This window comes from Saimiri boliviensis, chromosome 1, assembly GCF_048565385.1.
Source record: "Saimiri boliviensis isolate mSaiBol1 chromosome 1, mSaiBol1.pri, whole genome shotgun sequence".
NCBI classification, from domain to species: Eukaryota; Metazoa; Chordata; class Mammalia; order Primates; family Cebidae; genus Saimiri; species Saimiri boliviensis.
The window spans coordinates 221708892-221735711 of NC_133449.1; the positions used below are offsets into that span (position 1 = coordinate 221708892).

The 26820-nt window shown below is 36.8% G+C and overlaps 1 pseudogene; it reads right to left on the minus strand.

The window, feature by feature from the left end:
* Positions 1–843: 843 nt before the first annotated feature.
* Positions 844–8699, minus strand: LOC101039740 (single-stranded DNA-binding protein, mitochondrial-like; annotated as a pseudogene).
* Between the last annotated feature and the right edge of the window lie 18121 nt (positions 8700–26820).

Below are 26820 nucleotides of genomic sequence, written 5' to 3' on the forward strand. Positions count from 1 at the left end.
TACCCTTGAGGAAACAAAAACTCTAAAACAATAAGCAAACTGTCTCAGGCTAGACACCTCCAAAGAATTAAAGTTGGTTTCAAGTTGAGGATTTCTGACTCGTATTCCAGAGCTCTTCTTCTCACATATTATGTCTAAGTGAGAAAGCTGATGTGAAGTCACTCATAAATATGTAGGTGAAATATAAAATATTTTCTTTGGGAACAAATATACAGAGAAATCTTGGAATCATTCTTTGTTTAGAAATACAGGATTTTCCTGCAACTGTCAAACCAAGTTCCATTTTGCCGAGAGCACATTCTGCAATTTTTTTGGAATGATACCTTTCTTAGGACTATCAAACACACCAAAAATTGGTACTAATGAAAGAAAACTTGCCCAGTCAGATATGAAACAATATTATAAGATAAACAGTAACTTTTAAAATGTGGTACTAGTGCACAGTGAACATGGAGTGGTTCAAAAGCAAACTCAAATATGTTAAAGAACTTTCACATGCTCCAAAAGAAATAGAGGTGGAAAAGTCAAATTCTTCAAAACATGGTGTTAGAAAGAATATCCATCTTTTTTATTCATCTCACAACAGGGATTGAAATATATTCCAAGTGGATGAAAGAATTAAATGCAAATAAAATGCATAGGTAAGTATTTAAAAAATTGGGAATCCTAGATATGCTTGCACTAGTCGTGTGCAGCTGCCCAACAGCACACCCACCTAGGTGAGTGGGTTTTTTTTTTTTTAATGTAAAAGAGTATTTTAATTATTGTCCTTGGAAACTACAAAGATTACACATGCTTCAGAAATAAGACTGCACCAAATGATGGCCAAAGAAAAATCATCCTCTACTCCTCCTCTTTTGTCTGGTCACTCAGAAATATAATATCATCAGCTATGATTGTTGCTGCTTGTCATCTCACATTATTTTTATCCATGTATTCACCATAATCTACTTTCTCTTTCACATAAATTGGAGACCGCTTTTTCACATACTGATATACCACATCTCTGAGGCCTGGCCGGAATACTGATATTCTGTACCATGTTGTCTTTTGGCTGACACAGTCCATTTGGTAAACTACACTGTCACCTGATTGCCACATCTCATTTGTTGCTAGAGAAAATACTGTGACTGGATTTTTTCCTTCCACCTGTCTCAAGACAGAGTCCTGACCCACTCGACCAAGTAACTGCACACGATTCTGGGATCTTTCAAAAAACAAACTGGTAGTAGTTTCAGACACATGTCTTACAAACTGATGAAGCACCTAAGAGGTGCTGCCAAGTATTTTCAAAATCTAGCTCTCATTAGCTCTAATACAGGTCTTCGAAAAACGGCTTCTCTTTTTTTACAGTCTGATCTTGAGGCTCTTCACATCACGGCCTCCTGACCCACCTAGGACTGCACACAGCCAAAACAGAGATTCCAGAACTTCCCTTGCACCCACCCTCTCTGCTTCCCTCACCAGATGCTCTTGGTGAGTGGTTTTAAGAACTTGTAAAACCAATCAGTGTTTTAACAACTGATTTTTTGGTTGGGAAATAATTTTTAAATGGGAAAGCTATATAAAAATTATGTGAGATTCATATATTTGACCATATCAACATATTTGACCAATCAAGTTTGAATATTATACATCAAACTTTAAAAAATTAAGACGAACAATAACTTGTAAAAACATTTGCAATAAATAGTATATCCTCACAGGATTTGTGTATAAATTCATGTATATGTAATGACCAACCCCTAAATCCCCAGAAATACCATTCATTGCTTCTATAAATTAGGGTGATGTTAAAAGGTATAACAAAAATATCCTGAATTGTAAAATGGCTCAAACATAATATAAACAAGCATTTGTAAACTTTTTATATTAGAGCCACTTTAGCAGTCTAGTGAAGCTTAGAACCCCTTCTCAAAATAAGTTTTGATTTCTTTTTATTTTATATATTTTTTATTTTTATAGATTTAAGGGGTACAAATGCAATTTTGTTACATGGATACATTATGTGGTGGTAAAGTCTGGGTTTTTGGGAAAAACATAACCCAAATAGTATACATTGTACTTGCTAAATAATTTTTCATCCATCATTCCCCTCCCACTCTTCCACCTTTCTGAGTCTCCAACCTTTATTATTTCACTCTGTATGTCCAGGTGTGCATATTATCAAAATAATGTTTTTAAACACATTAATATTTTTAAGTTTCAAAAGAAACTAATTATATTGAAATGCGGTGTTAAAATATTAAAATGATTTATGATATAATAATAGAGATGCTTCTTTATTAAAACACCAAATAACAAAATATACCAGCAGGTTTATTACTACTACTTTTTTGAATCTTGAATTAAATTTCACATATTTGCTACAATTGTAGTGTGATACAAAAATATTTTTCATAGGTACTGCTAATACTGGTTTGTTGCCTATACTCCTAAGAGAAGAAAATGCTAAACTGACATAAGAAAGACAGTGAAAATAACATTTTTTCCCATTCCAAGTTCACAGACCCCCTGAATTCAATCTATAGACCCCTTGGAGATCTGTGGGTCCAAAATTAGAAGCTAATGTAATAGAAGTTTATTTCTTGCTCATATAATATTATTTTATGGGAAGGCAAGATAGTAGAATTCAGGTGAAAGAGATCTCAGGGGCTGATCCAGGGACCAGCTGAAGGAGGCTTGCTTTGTTCAATATGCAGTTTTTAAAGTCATCATCATTGTTCCCATCCCAGCTAGATGAAAGTGGAGAAGAATATAGAGAGATATATGTGAGAGAATTTTGGAAACCTGGAAATGGTGTACATCATGTCTAATCATATTTACTGATTAGAACTCAGTGACATGAACATACCTATCTGCAAGGGCAGACAAGAAATATAGACAAGCAGTATCCCCAAGAAGAAGAGACACTGGGCTTTGATGAGTAGGTAATAGTCTGCCAAATCACCCATCATAATATTAATTGTATTTTGTTTTAATTGTAATTTAGGTTCTGGGGTACATGTGCAGATCATGCATGATTGTTGCATAAGTACATACATGGCAAAGTGGTTTGCTACCTTCATCCCCCTATCACCTATATCTGATATTTCTCCCCTCATTATACCTCCCCACCCTCTGCACCCCCACTGTCCCTCCGCTAGCCCCCCAGTACCGACTGCAGTGTGTGATGCTCCCCTCCCTGTGTCCACATGTTCTAATTGTTCAACACTCACCTATGAGTGATAACATATGGTGTTTGGTTTTCTGTTCTTGTGTTAGTTTGCTGAGAATGATGGTTTCTAGATTCATCCATGTCCTTATAAAGGACACAAACTCATGGTTTTTTTATGGCTGCATAGTATTCTGTGGTATATATGTGCCACATTTTCTTTATCCAGTCTATCGATGATGGACATTTGGGTTGGTTCCAGGTCTTTGCTATTGTAAGCAGTGCTGCAATGAATGTACATGTGCATGTGTCTTTGAAATAGAACAATTTATAATTATTTGGGTATATAGTCAGTAATGGGATTGCTGGATCAAATGGTATTTCTATTTCTAGGTCCTTGAGGAATCACCACCTTGTCTTCCACAATGGTTGAAATAAGTTACACTCCCACCAACAGTGTAAAACTGTTCCTATTTCTCCACATCTCTCCAGCATCTGTTGTCTCCAGATTTTTTAATGATTGCCATTCTAACTGGTGTGAGATGGTATCTCAATGTGGTTTTTATTTGCATTTTTCTAATGACCAGTGATAATGAGCATTTTTTCATATGTTTTTTGGTCTCATCAATGTCTTTTATAAGTGTCTGTTCATATCTTTCACCCACTTTTGAATGGGTTTGTTTGTTTTTTTCTTGTAAATCTGTTTTAGTTCTTTGTAGATTCTGGATATTAGCCCTTTGTCAGATGGGTAGAGTGCAAAAATTTTTTCCCATTCTTTTGGTTGCTAGTTAACTCCCATGACTGTTACTTTCACTGTACAGAAGCTCTGGAGTTTAATTATATCCCATTTGTCTATTTTGGCTTTTGTTGCCATTGCTTTTGGTGTTTTAATCATGAAGTCCTTGCCTATGCCTATATCCTGAATAGTTTTGCCTATGTTTCCTTCTAAGGTTTTTATGATGTTAGGTCTTACGTTTAGATCTTTAATCCATCTGGAGTTAATTGTAGTGTAAGGTGTCAGAAAGAGGTCCAGTTTCTGCTTTCTGCACATGGCTAGCCAGTTTTCCCAACATCATTTATTAAACAGTAAATCCTTTCCCCATTGCTTGTTTTTTCAGGTTTGTCAAAGATCAGATGGTTGTAAATGTGTGGTATTGCTTCTGAGTCCTCTGTTCTGTTCCATTGGTCTATGTTTCTGTTTTTGATACCAGTACCATGCTGTTTTGATTACTGTGGCCTTGTAGTATAGTATGAAGTCAGGCAGCGTGATGCCTCCAGCTTTGTTCTTTTTGCTTAGGATTGTTTTGGCTATGTGGGCCCTCTTTTGGTTCCTTATGAAGTTTGAAAGTGGTTTTTTTCCCATTCTGTGAAGAAGGTCATTGGTAGCCTGATGGGGATAGCACTGAATCTATAAATTACTTTGGGCAGCATGGCCATTTTCATGATGTTGATTCTTTCCAACCATTAGCATGGGATATTTTTCCATCTGTTTGTGTCCTCTCTTATTTCATTGAGCAGTGGTTTGTAGTTCTCCTTGAAGAGGTCCTTTACATCCTTTGTTAGTTGTATTCTTAGGTATTTTATTCTTTTTGTAGCAATTGTGAATGGGAGTTCACTGTTGATTTGGCTCTCTGTCTGTTATTGGTGTATAGAAATGCTTGTGATTTCTGCAACTTGATTTTGTATCCTGAGACTATGCTGAAGTTGTTTATCAGTTTCAGGAGATTTTGGGCTGAGACGATAGGGTCTTCTCAATATACAATCATGTCATCTGTGAATAGAGGCAATTTGACTTCCTCTCTTCCTATCTGAATACCCTTTATTTCTTTCTCTTGCCTGATTGCCCTGGCTAGAACTTCCAATACTATATTGAATAGGAGTGGTGAGAGAGGGCATCCTTGCCTAGTGCCAGATTTCAAAGGGAATGCTTCCAGTTTTTGCTTGTTCAGTATGATATTGGCTGTGGGTTTGTCCTAAATAGCTTTTATTATTTTGTGATACGTACCACCAATGCCTCGTTTATTGAGGGTTTTTAGCATAAAGTGCTGTTGAATTTTGTCAAAGGCCTTTTCTGCATCTGTTGCGATAATTATGTGGTTTTTGTCTTTGGTTCTGTTTATGGGGTGGATTACATTTTTAGACTTGCATATGTTGAATCAGCCTTGCATCCCTGGGATGAAGTCTACTTGATCATGATGAATAAGCTTTTTGATTTGCTGTTGCCTTCTGTTTACCAATATTTAATTGAAGATTTTTGTGTCGATGTTCATCATGGATATTGGCCTGAAGTTTTCTTTTTTAGTTGCATCTCTGGCTGGTTTTGGTATTAGGATGATGTTGGTCTCATAAAATAAGTTAGGGAGGATTCCCTCTTTTTGTATTATTTGGAATAGTTTCACAAAGAATGGGACCAGCTCATCTTTGTAAGTCTGATCGAATTCAGCTATAAATCCATCTGGACCTGGGCTTTTTTTAGTTGGTAGACTATTAATTGCTGCCTCAACTTCATCCCTTGTTATTGGCCTATTCAGGAATTCAGCTTCTTCCTGGTTTAGTCTTGGGAGAGTGCAAGTGTCCAGGAATGTATCAATGTCTTCCAGATTTACTGGTTTGTGTGCATAGAGTTGTTTGTAGTAATCTCTGATGGTAGTTTTTATTTCTGTGGAATCAGTGGTGTTGTCCCCTTTATCATTTTTTATTGCATCTGTTTGATTCTCCTCTTTTTTCTTTTTCTTTTCTTTTTTTTTTTTAAATTAGTCTGGCTAGCAGTCTATCTATTTTGTTGATCTTTTCAAAAAACCACTTCCTGGATTTGTTGATTTTTTGAAGGGTTTTTGTGTCTCTATCTCCTTCAGTTCTGCTCTGATCTTAGTAATTTCCTGTCTTCTGTTAGCTTTTGAGTTTTTTTGATCTTGCGCCTCTAACTCTTTTGATTTTGATGTTAGGGTATCAATTCTAGACCTTTCCTTGCTCCTTATGTGGGCATTTATTTCTAGGAATTTTTCTCTGGACACTGCTTTGAATGTTTCCCAGAGATTCTGGTATGTTTTGTCTTCATTCTCGTTGGTTTTGAAAAACATCTTTATTTCTGCCTTTGTTTAATTATTTATCCAGTCTACATTCAGGAGCCAGGTGTTCATTTTCCATGAAGTTGTGCGGTTTTGAATCAGTTTCTTAATCCTGAGTTCTAATTTGAATGCACTGTGGTTTGAGAGCATGTTTGTTATGATTTCTGTTCTTTTGTATTTGCTGAGGAGTGATTTATTTCCAATTATGTGGTTAATTTTAGAGTAGGAGTCATGTGGTTATGAGAAGAATGTATATTCTGTGGATTTGGGGTTAGGAGTTCTATAAATGTCTATTAAGTTTGCTTGGTCCAGATCTGCATTCAAGTCCTGGATTTCCTTGTTGATTTTCTGTCTCATTGATCTGTCTAATATTGACAGTGGAGTGTTAAAGTCTCTCACTATTATTGTGCCAGAGTCTAAGTCTCTTTTTAGGTCATTAGGGACTTTCCTTATGTATCTAGGTGCTCCTGTATTGGGTGCTTATATATTTAGGAACATTAGTTCTTCTTGTTGTATTGATCCTTTTACCATTACATAATGCCCTTCCTTGTCTCTTTTGATTTTTGTTGGTTTAAAATCCAGAGGTTAGGATTGCCACCCCTGCTTTTTTTTTTTTTCTTTTTTGCCTCCATTTGCTTGGTAAATCTTCTTCCATCCCTTATTTTGAGTCTATGTGTGTCTTTGCACATGAGATGGGTTTCCTGAATACAGCACACTGATGGTTCTTGGCTTTTTATTCAATTTGCCAGTCTGTGTCTTTGGATTGGGGCATTTAGCCCATTTACATTTAATGTTAATATTGTTATGTGTGAATTTGATCATGCTATTTTATTAATGGTTGGTTGTTTTGCCCTTTGGTTGGCATAATTTCTTCATTGCATTGTTGGTCTTTACCTTTTGGTTCTTTTTATGCAGTGGCTGGTATTGGTTTTTCCTTTCTGTGTTTAGTGCTTCCTTCAGGAGCTCTTGCAGGGCAGGTCTCATGACAAAATTCCTCAGCAATTTCTTGTCCAAAAGGATTTCATTTCTCCTTCACTTATGAAGCTTAGTTTGGCTGGTTATCAAATTCTAGGTTGAAATTCTTTTCTTTAAGGATGTTGAATATTGGCCTCCACTCTCTTCTGACTTGAGGGTTCCTGCAGAGAGATCCACTGTGAGTCTGATGGGCTTCCCTTTGTGGGTGACCCGACCTTTCTCTCTGGATGCCCTTAGCATTTTTTCCTTCATTTCAACCCTGGTGAATCTGATGATTATGTGCCTTGGGGTTGCTCTTCTAGAGGAGTATCATTGTGATGTTCTCTGTATTTTCTGTATTTGAATGTTGGCCTGGTTTGCTAGGTTGGGAAAGTTCTCCTGGATAATATCCTGAAGAGTGTTTTCCAGCTTGGATTCATTCTCCCCATTATCTTTCAAGACACCAATCAAGCATAGATTAGGTCTTTTCACATAACCCCGTATTTCTTGAAGACTTTGTTCATTTCTTTTCACTCTTTGTTATCTTTTCTTACCTTCTAGTTTTGTCTCATTGATTTGCTCTTCAGTCTCTGATATTCTTTCTTCTGCTTGATCTACTTGGCTTTTGAAACTTGTGTATGCTTCATGAAGTTCTTGTGCTGTTTTTCAGCTACATCAAGTCGTTTATGTTATTCTCTAAGTTGGTTATTCTAGTTAGCATTTCAACTAACCCTTTTTCAAGGTTTTTAGTTTCTTTGCTTTGGGATAGAACATGTTCTTTTAACTCAGATAAGTGTTATTACACAGCTTCTGAAGCCTGCTTCTGTCAATTTGTCAAATTCGTTCTCCATCCTGCTTTGTTCCCTTGCTGGTGAGGAGTCATGAACTCATGGTGGGGGAGAGACGTTCTGGTTTTTGATGGTTTCATTCTTCTCGCACTCATTTCTCTCCATCTCTTCGATTTATGTAGTTTTGATCTCAGGTAGCTGCTTGGGGAGGCAGCCTTTCCTTTGTCATCCTGCGGAGGCACTGCTGGGATGCCACAGATTCAGCAGAGCTGCTGCATCTTTTATTTACTCAGGAAAATTAGGCCGCTTTCTGTAATGGCGGCTTCCCTTCTGTCCAGTGAGCTGAAGCATTCCTGGTTACTCTCTAACTGATGTTCTGGGTGCCTTACCCTGGAGTGAGAATTTTTTGGCCTGTTGGGCTTTGTGCAGCAGTGGGAGGACCCGTCCTGCCACTTGGGCTGTTTCCCTGTGTTCCATTTCCCTTCTTATGGGGGGGCAGGTAGGTCTCTCCCACCGGCTTTTTGACTTTCTCAGTGTCAGCCAGTGCTTCTGCCTAGATCTATGCTGACAGCTCCAGTGCCGAAGTTGCTGTTTTGTCCTGTTCAGGCAGTTCACTAGGCTTTTCAGCCTGGTGAAGATCTCCTGTTCTGTGGGTTGTAGAGGGCTTGGGTAGAGCACTGTATCCAAACTGAAGTCCCAGAGCGGGAGATCCCATGGTCCTCCAGTTGGTTGCATGCTCCTCCTGGGCGGGGCAGTGCACCACCTTGCTGCAATTTACCCTATTTGGTTTATATCCACTGTCTGACCAGACCCACAAAATGAACCTGGTACCTCGTTTGGAATTTTGAGACCACTCGGCTTCTCCATCTCTCTTGCTGCCTTTTATTGGGTCATCTTGGGATCCCCCCAGCAATTGTATTTCTAATGACTATCCTCAACAAGGTAAAGCTTAGAATGAAGAAATAAGAATTACTGTGGAAATGAATTCTGTAAAATAAAAATGCATTTTGAAGAGAAAACCATCAAGAAAAATTAAGTTTTTAAAAAAATGTTCAGGCACCTTGATCCATTACTTTAATTCCTATTAATTTTTAAGAATATAATACAAACTGAAGAAAAATTTACACATAAATCATTCCCAGAAACATTATCTTAAAATACAATTATTTATTATTAATTATAAGAAATATAAAATAACCAAAAATTCAATTAGCATTGCCAATGAAATTGAGGTATGACCATATGATAGATTATCATGGTTATAAGAGCTTTCATATGTAATAGCTGAAATTTCTTGAATGCTTATTATATATTAGGTACTGTGCTTACTGCTTTACATACATGCTCTATGTCCTGTCAACAACCCCATGAGACACTCTATTTATCCCATTTCAAATATGAAGAAACTGAATCTTAGCAAAACTAAGTGCTTTACTGAGAAATATAAAGTTCTGATAAATCTTGGCTGATTGCCCACCTAGAATCTGTTCTCTCTTCTTGATAAAATCCTAATCTTGCAGGAAGTGCAGTGTGTGTGTGTGGCAGGTGGAGGGGAGTGGTGGAAATGTGCTCAGTTAAAAATACTACACCTCCAGACTAATACAATTGAGGGTGTTTATATGCCTATCTATGGCCAATGCAATTTAAGAAGGAATTGCTACTATAAAGGAAGACTTATCTGGCATGAGCCTGTTCAGACTTCTGGCCTTCATCTTTTCACTCTTCTTCTCCTAAAGGAAAACTGTAGGGACTCAGCACGCTCAGCATGCCTCGAGGCAGTTGACAACAAAGGTAACAGTTTGGGATTGTATGCACTGACTTCAGAGTCCCTCCTCTGGGCTCAGCATGAAATGATCAGAAAAATTCATAGCCCACAGTTTCTCCTTAGGGAGAGAAAGAGAAGACTGAACATAAATCTAGTGTTGAGACATTTTGGGGAGCTGCCTGAGGACTGATTTTTTTTGTATCTCCTGTCTTAGAGCCCTGATGGGACACAGCATACTGGGAATAAAAAATAAAAAATAGTTGGATAGTGTGTTGCTTCTCCAGAGGACATACAGTGCTCTGGAGACACTAGAGGAAACAAGATATCATAAACTCCTGAAACAAAAACTGGAAAATCCCCTTAAATAGAAATTTACAGGCATGCATCTAGAGAAGTCACATCCACAAAAAATTTTTAGAGCCCCCTAAAATCTTTAGCTGGGTTGACTGGTGGAGATCTCCTGTAGGAAGCCAATCTATAAACATTGGAAGAGGTGGCTGTTTTTTCAAATGTTTACACGCCAATACAAAATTTCAAGCACAAAGAAACAAGAAAATATAGAGCAAACAAATGTAAGCAAATCTTCAGAAACCAAAGCTAAAGAAACAGAGGTATATGAATTACCTAACAAAGAGTTCAAAATAACCATTATAAAAATGCTCAACAAGTATTGGAAACAATACATAAACAAAAGGAATATTTCAACAAAGAGATAGAAAATATATATTGTTTTAAAAAACAAAGTGAAAATGAAGAATCCAATAACTGAAATAAAAAATTTCCTAAAAAGGTTCAACAGTTGATTTGATAAAGCAAAAGTACAAGCAAACTTCAAGACAGGCCATTTAAAAGTATCCAGTCTGAGGAACAAACAGAAAACAATTTTTTTTTAAAGAGAAGAAAGTTCCAGGGACTTATGGGAAACAGTGATGTGAACCGATAAACACATGATAGTAGTCCCAGAAGGAGCAGAGAGAGAAAAAGAAAAAATCTTATTCTTTAAATAATGGAATTCTCCTACCTGCTGCCTTCTGAAGAAGGCGACTTGCTTTCCCTTTACCTTCTGTCATAATTGCAAGTTTTCTGAGGCCTCCCCAGCCATGCTGAACTGATGCTGAGGCTGCAATATCATTACCATGCAAGGATGAGATAAATGAAGCACCCCATCTTGTAAAGACTGTGGCCCATAGGCACAGGCAAAGATTTTATGACCAAAATCTCAAAAACAACTCCAACAAAAATAAAAATTGACAAATGGAATCTAATTAAACTAAAGAGGTACTGCACAGAAAGAGAAACTATCATCAGAGTGAACAGACAACCCATAAAATGAAAGTTTTTTTTAATCTATTCATCTGACAAAGATCTAATATCCAGAATATACAAGGAACTTAAGCAAATTTACAATAAAAAAAAAGCGACCCCATTAAAAAGTGGGCAAAGAACGTGAACACTTTTCAAAAGAATACATACATGCACCAACAAACATATGAAAAAAAAGATCAATATCACTGATCATTAGAGAAATGCAAATTAAGACCACAATGAGATACCATCTAATGCCAGTCAGAATGGTGATTACTAAAAAGTCAAGTAAGAACCGACGCTGGCCAGACTGCAGAGAAATAAGAACGTTTTTACACTGTGGTGGGAATGTAAATTAGTTCAACCATTGTGGAAGATAATATGACAACTCCTCAAAGCTCAAGAACCAGAAATACCATTTGACCCAGCAATCCCATTACTGGGTATATGCCCAAAGGAATAGAAATTACTCTATTATAAAGAGATACATGCACACATTATGTTCATTGTAGCACTATTCACAACAGCAAAGATATGGAATCAACTGAAATGTCCATCAATAATAGACTGGATAAAGAACCTGCGATGCGGGCCGGGCGCAGTGGCTCAAGCCTGTAATCCCAGCACTTTGGGAGGCCGAGGCGGGTGGATCACAAGGTCAAGAGATCGAGACCATACTGGTCAACATGGTGAAACCCCGTCTCTACTAAAAAAAATACTAAAAATTAGCTGGGCATGGTGGTGCGTGCCTGTAATCCCAGCTACTCAGGAGGCTGAGACAGGAGAATTGCCGGAACCCAGGAGGTGGAGGTTGCGGTGAGCCGAGATCACGCCATTGCACTCCAGCCTGGGTAACAAGAGCGAAACTCCGTCTCAAAAAAAAAAAAAAAAAAAAAAAAAAAGAACCTGCGATGTGTATATACCAAGGAATACTATGCAGCCATAAATAGGAATAAGATCATGTTCTTTACAGGGACCTGGATGGAGCTGGAATCCATTATCCTTACCAAACTAATGCACATTGTTGCTTATCAGTGGGAGCTGAACAATGTGAACACATAGACAAAGAGAGGAGAACACCACACGTTGGGGCCTGTTGGAAGGGGCCAAGAAGAGGAAGAGCATCAGGAAAAACAGCTAATGCATGCCGGGCTGAATACCTGGGTGACAGGTTGATAGATGCAGAAAAACACTACAAAATAATCATTGAAACACCAAGGAAGACAGTGGAAGACAGACAAAAAAGAGTTTAAAAAGACAAAAGAATAAAACGGCAATAATAAATCTTTACCTATCAATATTTCTAAATGTAAATAGATTAAATTCCCCAGTCAAAACACACAGAGTGGCTGAATGGATACAAGAAAACTCAACATTTTACTTTCTATGAGAGAATAATTTTAGATTTATCTTTTTTTTTTAAAGAAAGAAAGAGAGAAAGAAAGAAAAAAAGAATAATAATAATAATAAAAGAATAAAGAAGAGGAAGAAAGAGAAAGAGGAAGAGGGAGAGAGAATAGGGGTATTGCTTTATTGCTCGGCCTAAATGCAGTCTAAATATGGGTATGTCTATAATTGTGCTTAATAATGGAGACATGAAAAAAAAAAGAGGAAAGAAAATAACAAACAAGGAGCCAACCAATATTTCATTTAAACTTGTAAGTTGATATGATGTGGTACTGATAAGAGTGTATATTTTGTGTATTTAAAGTGGAGAGTTCTATAAATGTTAATTACGTTTGCTTGTTCCAGATCTGAGTTCAATTCCTGGATATCGTTGTTAATTTTCTGTCTCATTGATCTGTCTAATATTAATGTTGAAGTCTCCGACTATTATTGTGTGGGAGTCTAAGTCTCTTTATTAGTCTTGTATATCTGGACATTCCTGTATTGGGTGCATATATATTTAGGATCTTTAGCTCTTTTTGTTGTTGCAATGATCCTTTTATCATTATATAATGTCCTTCTTTGCTTCTTTTGATCTTTGTTGCTTTAAACACTATTTTATCAGAGGCAAAATTTGTAACTTCTGCTTTTTGTTTATTTATTTATTTAATTATTTTTTATTTTTGCTCTCCATTTGGTTGGTAAATCTTTCTCCATCCCTTTGTTTTGAGTCTTTGTGTATCCTTGCATGTGAGCTGGGTCTGGATGCAGCATAACGATGGGTTTTAGGCCCATTAGTTGATGTAAATTCTTCATTATATTGGTGCTCTTTACTTTTTGGTATTTTTTAGAAAGGCTGATACTGTTTTGTTCCTTTCTATGTGTAGTGGTTCTTTCAGAAGCTCTTGTAAAGCAGGCCTGGTGGTGATGAAATATCTGAGTGCTTGCTTGTTCACAAAAAAATTTATTTTTCCTTCGCTTATGAAGCTTAGTTTGGCTGGATCTGAAATTCTTGGTTAAAAGTTCTTTTCTTTAAGGATGTTGAATATTGTCCCCCACTCTCTTCTGGCTTGTAGGGTTTCTGCTGAGAGATCTGCTGTAAGTCTGATAGGTTTCCCTTTGTGGGTAACCTGACCTTTCTCTCTGGCTGCCCTTAGTATTTTCTCCTTCATTTCAACCCTGGTGAATCTGACAATTATGTGCCTTGGGGTTGCTCTTCTTGAGGAATATCTTTGTGGTGTTCTCTGTATTACCTGGAGTTGAATATTGTCCTGCCTTCCTAGGTTGGAAAAAATTTCCTGAATAATATCCTGAAGCGTATTTTCCAGCTTGGATTCATTCTCTTCGTCACATTCAAGTACACCTATCGAACGTAGATTAGGTCTTTTCACATAGTACCATATTTCTTGGAGACTTTTCTCATTCCTTTTTAGCCTTTTTTTCTCTAATCTAGTCTTCTCATTTTATTTCATTGAGTTGGTCTTTGACCTCTGATATCCTTTCTTCTGCTTGACCAATTCGGCTGTTAAAACTTGTGCATACTTCACAAAGTTCTCATATTGTGTTTTTCAGATCCATCAATTCACTTATGTTCCTCTCTAAATTGTGTATTCTTGTTAACATTTCCTCAAACCTTTTTTCAAAGTTCTTAGTTTCTTTGGATTGGGTTAAAACAAGTTCTTTTAATTCACAGAAGTTTCTTATTATCCACCTTTTGAAGCCTGCTTCTGTAATTGGAACACACTCGTTCTCCATCAAGCCTTGTTCCGTTGCTGATGAGGAACTGTGATCCCCTGCGAGGGAAAGGCATTCTGATCTTGGGTATTCTCAGCCTTTTTTGGCTGTTTTCTTCCCTTCATTGTAGATTTATCCATCTGTGGTCTTTATAATTACTATCTTTGTAATTGGGTTTCTGAGTGGACGTCCAACTTATTGATTCTCAGCGCCGAAATCTGAGCAACCCACCGCGCTGGCTAAAACAGCGGCATTAAGATTGATGGTGCTTTTCTGACTCTGCACCAAGAACTGAAGCTCGGATGCACTGGCAAAACTGCCTCGCAGGTCACAAGAGTCGCGCTGGCGACCCGTGGGACTCCTCCGCTGGGACTCTCCTGGTGTGTGAGCAACAAGAATACATCTGAAAGTGTGGCCTCCTCTTGTTCTCTGTACTTTCACTGGGAGCTACAATCCCGAGCTGCTAGTGATCAACCATCTTGGATCTCTCTCTCCCAATTTTAGATTTAAAAACACACAGACTGAATGTTAAAAGATGGAGAAAAGTTATTCCATAAAAATAGTAACCCAAAGGTAGCAGGGATGGCCATGTTTGTATCAGACAAAATAGACTTAAGTAATAAACTGCCACAAGAAATAAAGATGGACATTATATAAAAGGGTTAGCTTGCCAGGAAGATGAAACAGTTATAAAGCATATGCATCTGTAATCAGGGTACCTAAATATACAAAGCAAAGATGGACATAACTGAAGGGAGAAATGGCAATACAATAGTATTAGAATACTTCAATACCCCTACTTTCGATAAAGGATAGAATATCCAGACAGATAATTAACAATGAGACAGCAAATCTGAACAATAGATCAAATGAACATAACAGACATAGACAGAACATATCATCCAACAGCAGCAGAATGCACATTCTTCTGAGGCACACCTGGAACATTCTTTTTTTTTTTTTTTTTTTTTTTTTTTTTTGAGATGGAGTTTTGCTCTTGTTGCCCAGGCTGGAGTGCAGTGGCACGATCTTGGCTCACTATAACCTCTGCCTCCGAGGTTTAAGAGATTCTCCTGCCTCAGCCTTCCGAGTAGCCGGCATGCACCACCATGCCCCGGCTAATTTAATAGAGACAGGATTTCACCATGTTGGACAGGCTGGTTTCAAACTCCTGATCTCAAGTGATCTACCCACCTCGACCTCCCAAAGTGCTGGGATTACAGGTGTGAGCCACCACACCCAGCTGGAACATTCTTTATGATAGATAACATGTTAGGCCACAAAATAAGTCAACAAATTTAATAAAATTGAAATCATACAGATTACTTTTGTGACCACCATGGAATGAAACTAGAAATCAACAGAAGAAAGAATACTGGAAAATTTTTAATAGGTGGAAAGCAAAAAACATATTCTTGAACAGAGACTGGGAGATAGGAATGCAATCTTTTTCTGATGATTATATTTCAAAGGCATGGCTCCCAGATCCATAAGAAAGACATTCTTAGGTTGTAAAACTGGGCAGGGAAGATTTACATGTGAAGATTTACATAACAAAGGTACAGAAAAACATTGTATTATTTTTTTAGATTCAGACGGTACTTATGCAGTTTTGTTACATGGGCATATTGCATTCTGCTGAGGTTTGAGCTTCTGTTGATCCTGCTGCTCAGACAATGAATATATTACCCAATAGGAAGTTTTCAGCCCTTCCCCCTGTGCTTTTGGAGTCCCCAGTGTCTACTGTTCTCATCTTTATGTCCATGTGAACCCAAGATTTAGCTCCCACTTATAAGTGAAACATGTAACATTTGGTTTTCTGTTCCCATGTTTTTAGTGAAATCAGAAGGCATGGGATGAAAGGTGTGGATTGTTTTTCAGGTGATAAACCATCTGGGTTTGCCCTTTACCCATGACATGTGTCTTAGGCTATGAGAGCTGCTATAACAACATACAATAAACAGGATAGCTTATAAACAATAGGAATTTATGTCTCATGGCTCTGGAGGCTGGAAAGTCCCAAATCAAGGCACTGGCAATTTGATGTCTGGTGAGGGCCCTCTTCCTCATAGACAACCATCTGCTCACTCTAACCTCACATGGTGGAAAGGGTAAGGGATCTCTCTGGGGCCTCTTTTCTAAGGGCATGAGAGCTCCACCCACATGATACAATCACTTCCAAAGGCCTCACCTCCTGATATCATCATATTGCAGTGAGGATTTCAACATATGAATTTGGGGGAGACATGAACATTCAGATCACAGCAACATGGGACTTTCAGTACTAAAACTGGAAAGTACCAAACAAACAAGGATGAACTGGTCACTCTACTTTTAAATAACATTTTGGAACTACTCTTTCTCTTATACTTTTATCCCCATCTTCCACTTCAATCAATTTGGATTCTACTCAGCTATAAAAATCCTCCTTAAGGCCAGGAATGGTGGCTTATGCCTGTAATCCCAGCACTCTGGGAGGCTGAGGCAGGAACATCACTGGAAGTTGGGAGTTAGTGAACAGCCTGGCCAACATGGTAAAACCCCATCTCTACTAAAAATGCAAAAATTAGTTGGGCATGGTGGTGCATGGCTGTAATCCCAGCTACTTGTGAAGCTGAGGCAGGAAAATTGCTTGAACCCTGAATCCGGGAGGCAGAAGTTGCAGTGAGCCAAGATCGTGCCACTGCACTCCAATCTAGGCGACAGAGAGAAATTTCGTCTCAAAAAAAAAAAAAAAAAAAAAAAAAAAAATTCTCCTTAAGTGTTGATTGCATCCTCAATGCAGAATTATATTGTAATATATATAATATATGTCATAATATTATATGTATAATATATATAATTCTCAAAGCGCTAAAAATAGAACTACCATATGACCCAGCAGCCCAATTACTGGGTGTATAGTCAAAGAAATATAAATCGTTCAAAAAGCCAGGCACAGTCAGAACAGGTGCACCACTATCACAATAGCAAAGACATGGAATAAACCCAACAACAGTGGACTGGCTAAAGAAATATAATTTTTTTTTTTTTTTTTTTTTTTTGAGACGGAGTTTTGCTCTTGTTACCCAGGCTGGAGTGCAATGGCACGATCTCGGCTCACCGCAACCTCCGCCTCCTGGGTTCAGGCAATTTTCCTGCCTCAGCCTCCTGAGTAGCTGGGATTACAGGCAAGAGCCACCATGCCCAGCTAATTTTTTGTATTTTTAGTAGAGACAGGGTTTCACCATGTTGACCAGGATGGTCTCGATCTCTTGACCTCGTGATCCACCCGCCTCGGCCTCCCAAAGTGCTGGGATTACAGGCTTGATCCACCGCGCCCGGCCCACAAGAAATATAATTTATAATTGCAAATTATCTAAAGTAAATGCTCTAATATAAAGAAGAACAGGAGCCTATAGTCAAGAAGAAGCCTGTCTAAAGTTTAGTCAAGGTGAGGAGAACCCTAAAGTATTCTTCATCATCAATTATTCCAAAATATGGGATTTAGTAATTCAGTGTAATTTAATCTTAATTCTACAGAGGAAATTGATGCAAATGCCATGTAAGTCACTCATATACATAACCTATTTTATATTATAATACTTACATGTATATTTTAAAAGTTAACACACCAATATACATCACACAATATACATCTTCAAAGTAAAATTTTCTGTCTTATAGGCATTTAAAACAGCACATAGTAATTAATGAATCTAATGACTCAGTAACAACAAAGATAATAATATTTATTCAGTATTTGCTATGTGTCAGATATTGAGCTAAATTGTTTCTTATATGCTCATAAGAACAATCCTGGGAGGTAGGTGCAAAAATATCTTCATTTTATGGATGAGGAAACTGGTTCTTAGAAGGTCACACAGTTTATACATTGAGCATAAGTAAGACTGGCTACCAGTTTACCAGAACCAGTGAAAAAGGAAAATGTGGAACCTCTTTTTCAAAAATCATTACGAATTCAAGATAGTTACAACAGAAACTTAAACAGAGCAGGATTCTTATAAGCACAGGATGCACACCCGAAAGCCAGCCTACCTGTCCTCAAGTTTGTGCTTTTTTTTTTTTTACCTTTTGGATATACTCTGTCTCTTTTGAGTAAGTTATTAAATGGTGAGGTTCCTGGGGGTACCCAAGTTTGTTAAGTGTTATCAAGTGACCTGAAATGCCTTTTTTTAAAATCCTGGAAGAAAGATTCTTTTTCACAGACACGATATGGATATTTAATCCCACCTATATCACACTGCTTCTCAGTGAGGTATCAAAGTATTACGAAGACTTGAAACTCCTGAGTTTTTGTCTGAAAACAGTAAATGCCTACAACAAAGGAGGACCTTACAATGCAAAGCGAAACTGCAGCTAAATACTAGCCTACAGACAGTAGCTCCTTTCACTGTATATTTTAACAGCAAGCATTACTGCATCTGATTAGAACTGATCTTTGGTGATATGGTACAATTTTTAGATGACAAGGAATATAAGGGATGCAAAAAAATGAAAGGGTTTCATTTTTTTTTAACCTTTACAATAAATAGAAAGATATACAATAGTACTGAGGCTACTACCAGGAGAAGGCAATATTGGTAATGAACAAAAAAGAGGTTCTTCACACTGAAAGACAGCACAGTTGAGAAGCACGTAATAAAGACATTTTCTAGACTCGAATTCCATTATTTCCAGGGGGTGGGTACTATCCAGTGACTACTAGTATCACTGCATGATAGGTGATTGGGACTTAGGTAATGGTTCACTGCAAACAGCAATAACAGAATAGCAGATTCGTATTTCATTATAAAGAAGGTTAGTTTCTATTTGAAAATTCATTTTGCTTTTTGGTACTTGGAACCAACATGGAGCTAAACATAGACCAAATATGATATCCATTGTAATACAGGTTACGCATGGACTTTTTTTTTTTTATTTCAACATCTCCAAGACCAGCTCTTTGAAAAAAAAACTTGTTCATTGAATTCTATAACTAAAAATTTCTCACTGGAGACAGACCAGAAGATATTGTCAGGATGATACATACTCTGCTGTGACTGTTGTTCAGCATTTTGTGTATTTTTAAAGTGACTAGTCTCCCTTCTGAATATATTAACAAACTCTTAATCACATTTCATACATATAATTATGATCCTTTACTTAAATATAAATATTTTTCTAAAAACAAGCACCTTTCTTATGTACTGTAGTTTTAAAATAAGTTTATTGAGATAAAATTGACATAAAATAAAATGCAGATATTGAAAATGCAATGTAGGTTTTGAAATACATATTTGTCAGAAAAGCTTTGCCAAAATCAAGATAGTGAGCCTACCTGTCAACCCTCAAAATTTCCTGTTGTTCCTTAATAATCCCTCCTTTTCCCATGCCCATCCTTCTCTTCCAGTTGGTTCCCCAGGAAACCGCTGATCTGCTTCCTGTCACTATAGACTAGTTTGTCTTTTTAAAGACCTTTATATAAATACAATCACACAGTATATACTTCTTTTACCAGTATAATAATTTTGAGATTCATCCACATGGTAGTCTGCATTCATTCCTTTTAATTGCTGAATAGTATTCCATTGTATAGATAGAACACATTTTTTTTTTTAACTGTTCACCTGTATTTGGGCATTTGTGTTGTTTCCAGTTTGGAGTTATTACAAATAAAGCTACTATGAGCTTTTTCATATGAATCTTGGATAGAAAATTATATTCGTTTCTCTTGGGCAAATGGTTAAAGGTGGAATAACAGATTATTTGGTAGGTATTCATCTAAAAATTTTTGATACTACCACACTATTAACCAAAGTGTTTAAAACATTTTGTATTCCAACCAGCATTGTAAGAGAGTTCCAGTTGCTCCACATTCTAGCCAATAGTTGTAATAAATATTTTCTCTATTTCTTATGATAGATACACACATATATTAGCTTAACAGTGTTTAGATCATATAATATTCATTGATAATAAAGATGTAAAATCCATTTATTTGAAAAGGTGGGAGGACAGAGACAAATAGCCATATTTCAAAGGCATCTTTAGATATCTGATACCTTCTGTTAATTCCCAGTCATTTTCAGTAGTCACGATAAAAATGATGACTCAAAATATTAAATAGATAGATATTATCTAATGCTAGAGCCACAGCAATTATTTATTTATGGATACAGAAGTTATAGAAAAGCCAAACAGAACTATAGGTGAAGATCAAAAAAGAAATAAATTAGAGAAAAAAACAACTTCTCAGAAAACAAGAGTATAACTAGTATAGCTCTAATGCATCGGCAGAGTAAGCAGCATCTATGTACTAAGGGCATTTGTCCTTAGATTAAGGAAGCATTTTTTTGTCTTTTAAATGTATTTATACAGGACACCAAACAATCTAGAGTACCCCGAGTCCCTAGTCACATCAACAATTTTGGTTCAGCTTCCATCAGAAGATGGAGTGTGCTTTTGTCAAGATGCCATCAGGTATCAAATCTCTTTCAAAGCGTTCAGGAGATGAAAGTAGCACTCCTTGGGGCCAGAAGCTAACTGAGGTGTTACTTATTATCTGAGAAACACAAGTCAATTCATAAGAAGCTCATGGTGGATCGTATTCACAATTGGCCTTCAGTTTCAATCCTTACTGCTCTGCAGGGCAATGGAAGATGAACAGTGATGATTTTGGAGTCTCTGCACAGAGGTGAAGAAGATAAGAGTCCAAACTTTCCTGATCTTCCTTGGGTGCTGTTAGCAATGACATCTACCTACCCTACTCCCTTTTTATAGTAAGTTGAATTTAGTAATAAAATCCCATTCCTAATCATTTATTTCATCATCATTACAGAATATAATTATAGACATGAGATCTCAATACCTTCTGGGAAAGTTCATTTAATTTGAGAGTTTTTAAAAGGTAGAAAAAAGGTGCTTCCTTTTACCTTTGGAGCTGAAATCTGCCTCTTAATCATTTTTTTTCTAACTAATGGGAGATTCCCTACTGCTAACAAAGAGACTTACTGAGAGAAGGATGTACAAATATCATGAAGAGTATGAGTTTGCATCATACTTCCACCTCTTCACTTCCAGATAATATTTGCCTTCCTTATCTTGTGAAATGTTGATAATAATAACCACATCTTAGGGTTGATTGAACACTAAATGAAATTATTTTAATGCATAGTCCCTACTTGATAAATTCAAGTTCCAACTGTGAGTTACTATTCTCCCCAGTGAACCTGATAGCCTAGCTTAAGTTAGAAAGGTCAGGCTTTCTCTAGTAAAAACTTTTATTGCTCATGATCTTTGATCATGCTTCATTTTTAAAAGTTTCCTACACTGAGACTTTTAATGGGAATTGAGAGCTAAAATGTTGGTGTTTTCAAATAAGCTTTCAATTATTGTATTCATCAGTTCCTTTTTGATCTTTAACTTCTAAAATTGAAAAGAATGTCTAAAAGCTTTCATTTAAAAATCCAGAAACGGAATGTAGTGACACATTAAATATTTTCAATTTCCCGTTGCCTACAACAATCTAGTCACAGTTGTTTCAGTGTCTATCTGCTTATATATCAATCACATACTGACTCACCTCCCTCTGTGATCTGTCACAAACCAGCCATATTCCAGATAAATATTTCCAGTAAAATCAGTAAAATCAATAATAATACCATTAAATCCTAGGCTTGTTGACTGTGGAAGAACTGTGTCAAACTCATCAAACCCAAAGAGAAAATTGGTGGATGTGTATTTATCTGTCTGGCGTAATAGCATCTTTGTATGAAATACCCAAACTCTTATTGCATGCCTCCTGTCAGATTCTATTGACAATATGCTTAATCACCGAGTTCTCTGCATTTGGGAAGCTTCAGTCCTTTTCTCTGGTATTTTTAAAAAATATATCTTATTCCTACCTTTCAAGCCATCCACAAAGCTGTCAATTTTCTGATATGCACTTCTTTCTCCAAATGTCTACATTTCTGATAATACCTGATAATTCAAATAAAATATAGCTAGCATCCTACTCTAAGAGAATACTTTCAACTTAACCAATCTAGTCTTATACATTTTTAAGTTGTCAAAATTTTTTTTGTTTTTCTCACTATAATTAAAATTGCCAGTTGCCCAGAGACAAAGTGAAAGTCTGAGAAAAAATAAAAAAGAAATCTTTAACATTTGTGATTTAGATATCAGATCATTCATACTGTTCATAAAATAGTGTTTATTATAAAATTTTCATCTTTCATTTATTCTCTCTCTACTTCTTGATTAGCCATTAAAAAAAATCATTAGCTAAGAATTCACAAAGGATTCTGACTCCCTTTATTCTCTGACAGGTCATTCTGTTGAAAGGCCAACTCTTCTAAGGAAAGCTGCATTTTCTCAGGATGAAACAAAAATATTTTATCCAATACCTCAGTGTGTCGAGGTTGTCACTCTGGGATTTTATTTGCCCTGTATGTTGACTGTGGGATAAACACTGCCCACCACACACCCACTACATCAGCAAGTCTTGTCAGTTCTACTTGCTGAATATTTTCTGAATGTTCCCTTTTCACTCCTCACCTTAACCCTCCTAGTCCAATGTACATTATATCCCACCCGAACTACATTCTTTCTCTCTTACCTGGTCTCCCAGTTTCTACTCAGCATCTCAAATATTTTCCCCTTCACTCATTAGCCAGAGGAACAATTTAATTAATAGTAATAAATCTGATAATGCATCACCCTGATTAAACTTTCCAGTAACTTATCATTATCCTTGGAGTAAAATGCAATTCTTATTTTCAGCTCCAAGGTCCTGCACCATCTGTTTCCCTCTGGGCACGCCTCTTCTACCCTTCTTCACTCACATCCCTCCAGCTACACTTGCCTTCTGCTTATTTCTGAAATAAACCTGGCTTATTTCTAACTGAGGCCATGGAATCCACATAGTATATACTCAACAAATATTTGAATAGATTGATTTATCAATAAAAAATCATTTAATCCATCTAAAAGCAAAACCTACATATTTATAATGTTTATATAAGGTTAAAAGAATAAATTATCCATCTTAATTGAGAAAAATATGTACAATTTTAACTAGAAATAAAGTCTAGAGGCCGGGCGCGGTGGCTCAAGCCTGTAATCCCAGCACTTTGGGAGGCCGAGGCGGGTGGATCACGAGGTCGAGAGATCGAGACCATCCTGGTCAACATGGTGAAACCCCGTCTCTACTAAAAATACAAAAAATTAGCTGGGCATGGTGGCACGTGCCTGTAATCCCAGCTACTCAGGAGGCTGAGGCAGGAGAATTGCCTGAACCCAGGAGGCGGAGGTTGCAGTGAGCCGAGATCGCGCCATTGCACTCCAGCCTGGGTAACAAGAACAAAACTCCGTCTCAAAAAAAAAAAAAAAAAAAAAGAAATAAAGAGTTCAGAATTCTAACCATATCTATCACATTTATCTGTAGAAATTATCTAATTTTATCTTAGGGTATCAGTAGAAAATATTTGAAAGCATTTGGAAAAAACTTGCATATTATTCATTAATAACTCAAATTTTTCTTTCAGTTTCTACTTTTATTTTAGAAATGCAATGAACTTTTCTACTGTAACTCTAATTGAATTCATAATGTAAAGGGCTAGCAGTATTAACCTGGGATCCACATGATATAATAAAAAATGTATAGGCTTTTGCATTAGACTAACCTAACTTTTAACTTAGTAGCTGGGCAGCCTTGAATAAATTGTTTGGCCTATCTTAACTTGAACATCCACAAGTTCAAGTTAAGACATATCTTACCTTAGTTAACAATATCTACATTTTATGTCAACTAATATGTACTACTTAATTCTAAGTACAATGGCCTAGGGAATAATACTTCAGCTGCTTGGCATGACTCAAGTTTCTGGCATACCTCTTCAATCATTCTGAACTCCTTGCTGTTCTCTCTTTTATTCTACCAGGAAATAAGGGAGCTACCTTCGGCTGAGGGAATTCCTGGAGTGGCATGCAGCTGTGAACCATGAGCACATACTGTGAATCATTAAGTACATACATATTAGTGTGGTTGTGAGGATAAAATGAGATGATACATCTAAAATGTTTAACATGGTATTGGACACATACTAGATCTTTAAAAAGTGTTCTCCTTTAATTGCACCATGTGGCCAGATCAATATAAACTTGTCAAATTTCACACAATATTTTAGATAGTCTGTTTTAAAACCATAGAAAACATATATGAAGTTGTTGGAGGGCAAAGGGGTGATGTTACAATAGTAACTATGTTACTAATAGTAAGAGAGTTATTTTGTGAATTATCCCAGAAAGAAGGTAGGGGGCATGGTAATGCCCCAAATTTGACCTAGATCTCTCATTAATTCTCTGGTAGACAAGTAACAATCTGAGAAATTTAGCTCTATTTCACATGGGCACAAGGCAAAAATTATCTACTAGTGACAACAGAAATATGGTGCGCGGTGAATAATTTCACTACAGATTTTCTCAAAACATTTGACTTTCTAGAGAACATATGACCTGTTAGATTCATTCATCCAGTCAATGTCTACCTTATTTCAAGTTAACTAAAAGTGATGTTCTTACAATGGCAGAAATTAAGCTTAAAAACTAGACATATTAATACTGAGTTATTCATGTTTTCCCTGATATGTATCTGCATTAGTTAATTGATTACATAAAATACACACATATACTTAACAAAATACTTTCAGAGAATGAGTGGATCAGTGAAACATCTCTGTCACTTTGACACTTCACATTTTCCCCTTGTTTTCTATTCTAGATCAGAAAAAGGAGAGAAAGCAATAAAATATTCATTAATTGCACTGCAGCCCATTTATAGGAGATGGCCTTTGGAGGGTAAATTTCAAAACATGTGCTAGAGAAAACTGTACAAAATATGCAGTTGTCCTAATACAGTAACTGGTGTGAAGAATGGCAATGCAATAGTTGTTATTAGTGAAAAAGAAGATCATCCATTGTGAATCATGATTCACATTTAGTTTTCTTAAACTAAATGAAAAGGGAGCTGGATCACGATTCATTTAATTTTCATTTAGTTTAAGAAAACTAAATGAAAATCTACCTTTTCATATAGTTTAGGGTAAGAGTCAAGTTTGCTATCCCTTATTATTTCAGAGATTTGATAGCTAGGTCAAAAAGTACAAGATTTGTCTCACAATATCATCAAATATTATGATAATTCTTAAAAATTGTAATGAATCTTCTTTCATCATTCTTTAAGTTCTTAGAAAATTAAGATATTTGGGCATACATGGCATGATAATAACTCACAGGCATTGCAATGTAGACAGAAGAAAAAAGAGGAAAATTATATAGTATAAAAATTACGTACATGACAGCATGGTGGATGGATGAAGAGCTAGATGTACAGTTGTACAATTTAAAATATTATAAGCATAAAATGATCAAAACTCTAGTTAGAATGTAAAATGAAATACAAATATGCTCTATTCTCTCAAAAGTTAATATAAGTAGATAACATTTAGAATAAAATAAACATCTTTTTGGTTTGCCAAAAAGATGTTCAAAAAATGTAACAATTATCCAGATTTTTCAAACTCTAAGCTTGTGTACTGACTTCCGCTATAAAAAATACTTTGGCATTACACTATTCTTTCAAAAATTTGTGAAGATATAGTTTTAATTCACTTTAAATCAATTTTCTTCATAATGAGAAGTTTGGCAGAATCATCTATATTGGTTAGTGCATGTTGAATTTATGCAGCATTCTTTTAAAATTTTTTATTGTGGTATGAAAACACATAAGAGAAAATTTACCATTTTAAAGTGTATACTTCAGCAGTGTTAAGAATATTCACATTGTTGTGCAATTATCTCTAGAATTTCCCATAGTGCAAAACTGAAGCTCTATACCTGCTGAACAACAATTCCCCATTTCTCCTTCCTCCCAGCATCTTGTAACCACCATTCTGTTTCAGAGTTTGCGGCAGAGGCCTCATATAAATGGAATCACATTAAGGGACTGTGTTAAGGAAAAAAAAGAAAAACAAAACAAAAAAACTGATCTTCCCGGAGGCCTGGTTAAGCGGGAGTTTCCCAGTGCCACCTCCATCCACTCCCCCATCAGGGAATGTAAAGTTCTTTGCCTAGGTTTGCCACCCCAGGGCTAAGTAGAGGAATCCAGGTGGGCTTCTTTGTCCAAAAAGACCTCAGGGAAAGCTCTGGGAGGAGGGCGCTCTGTTGTGGACCAAGCAGCCAATCTGGTATCAGAGTCAAAAAGATCAATCACTCCAGAGGAAGTTTGAAAGAATTCCTCTCATTGGACGAGAACATGAATGAGGAGGGAGTAACTCCTGGGTTGAAGTTTTGCTGCTCCTTACCTCTAGGGATATCCCCTCGGGATTTCCCCTCCCACAGCAGCATGGGGGTCTCTCTCTCTCTCTCTCTGTTTCTCTCTCTCTCTTCCCCCCTCTCTCTACCCTCCCTCCCTCCTTTGGGTCCATGATATTCAAATGGTAAGCTCACCACACCTCTGGGGCCCCTTTCCCCATTTGGGTAAGACAGGCCAAGGGCCTCCAATCAGGAAACTGGGATCGTCTTCGGGTGCGCCCCCCACCTCCTGCAGCTGTAATATGGTATTTGTCCTTTTGTGATAGGCTTGTTTTGCTTACCATAATGCCCTCATAGTTCAATCATGTTGTA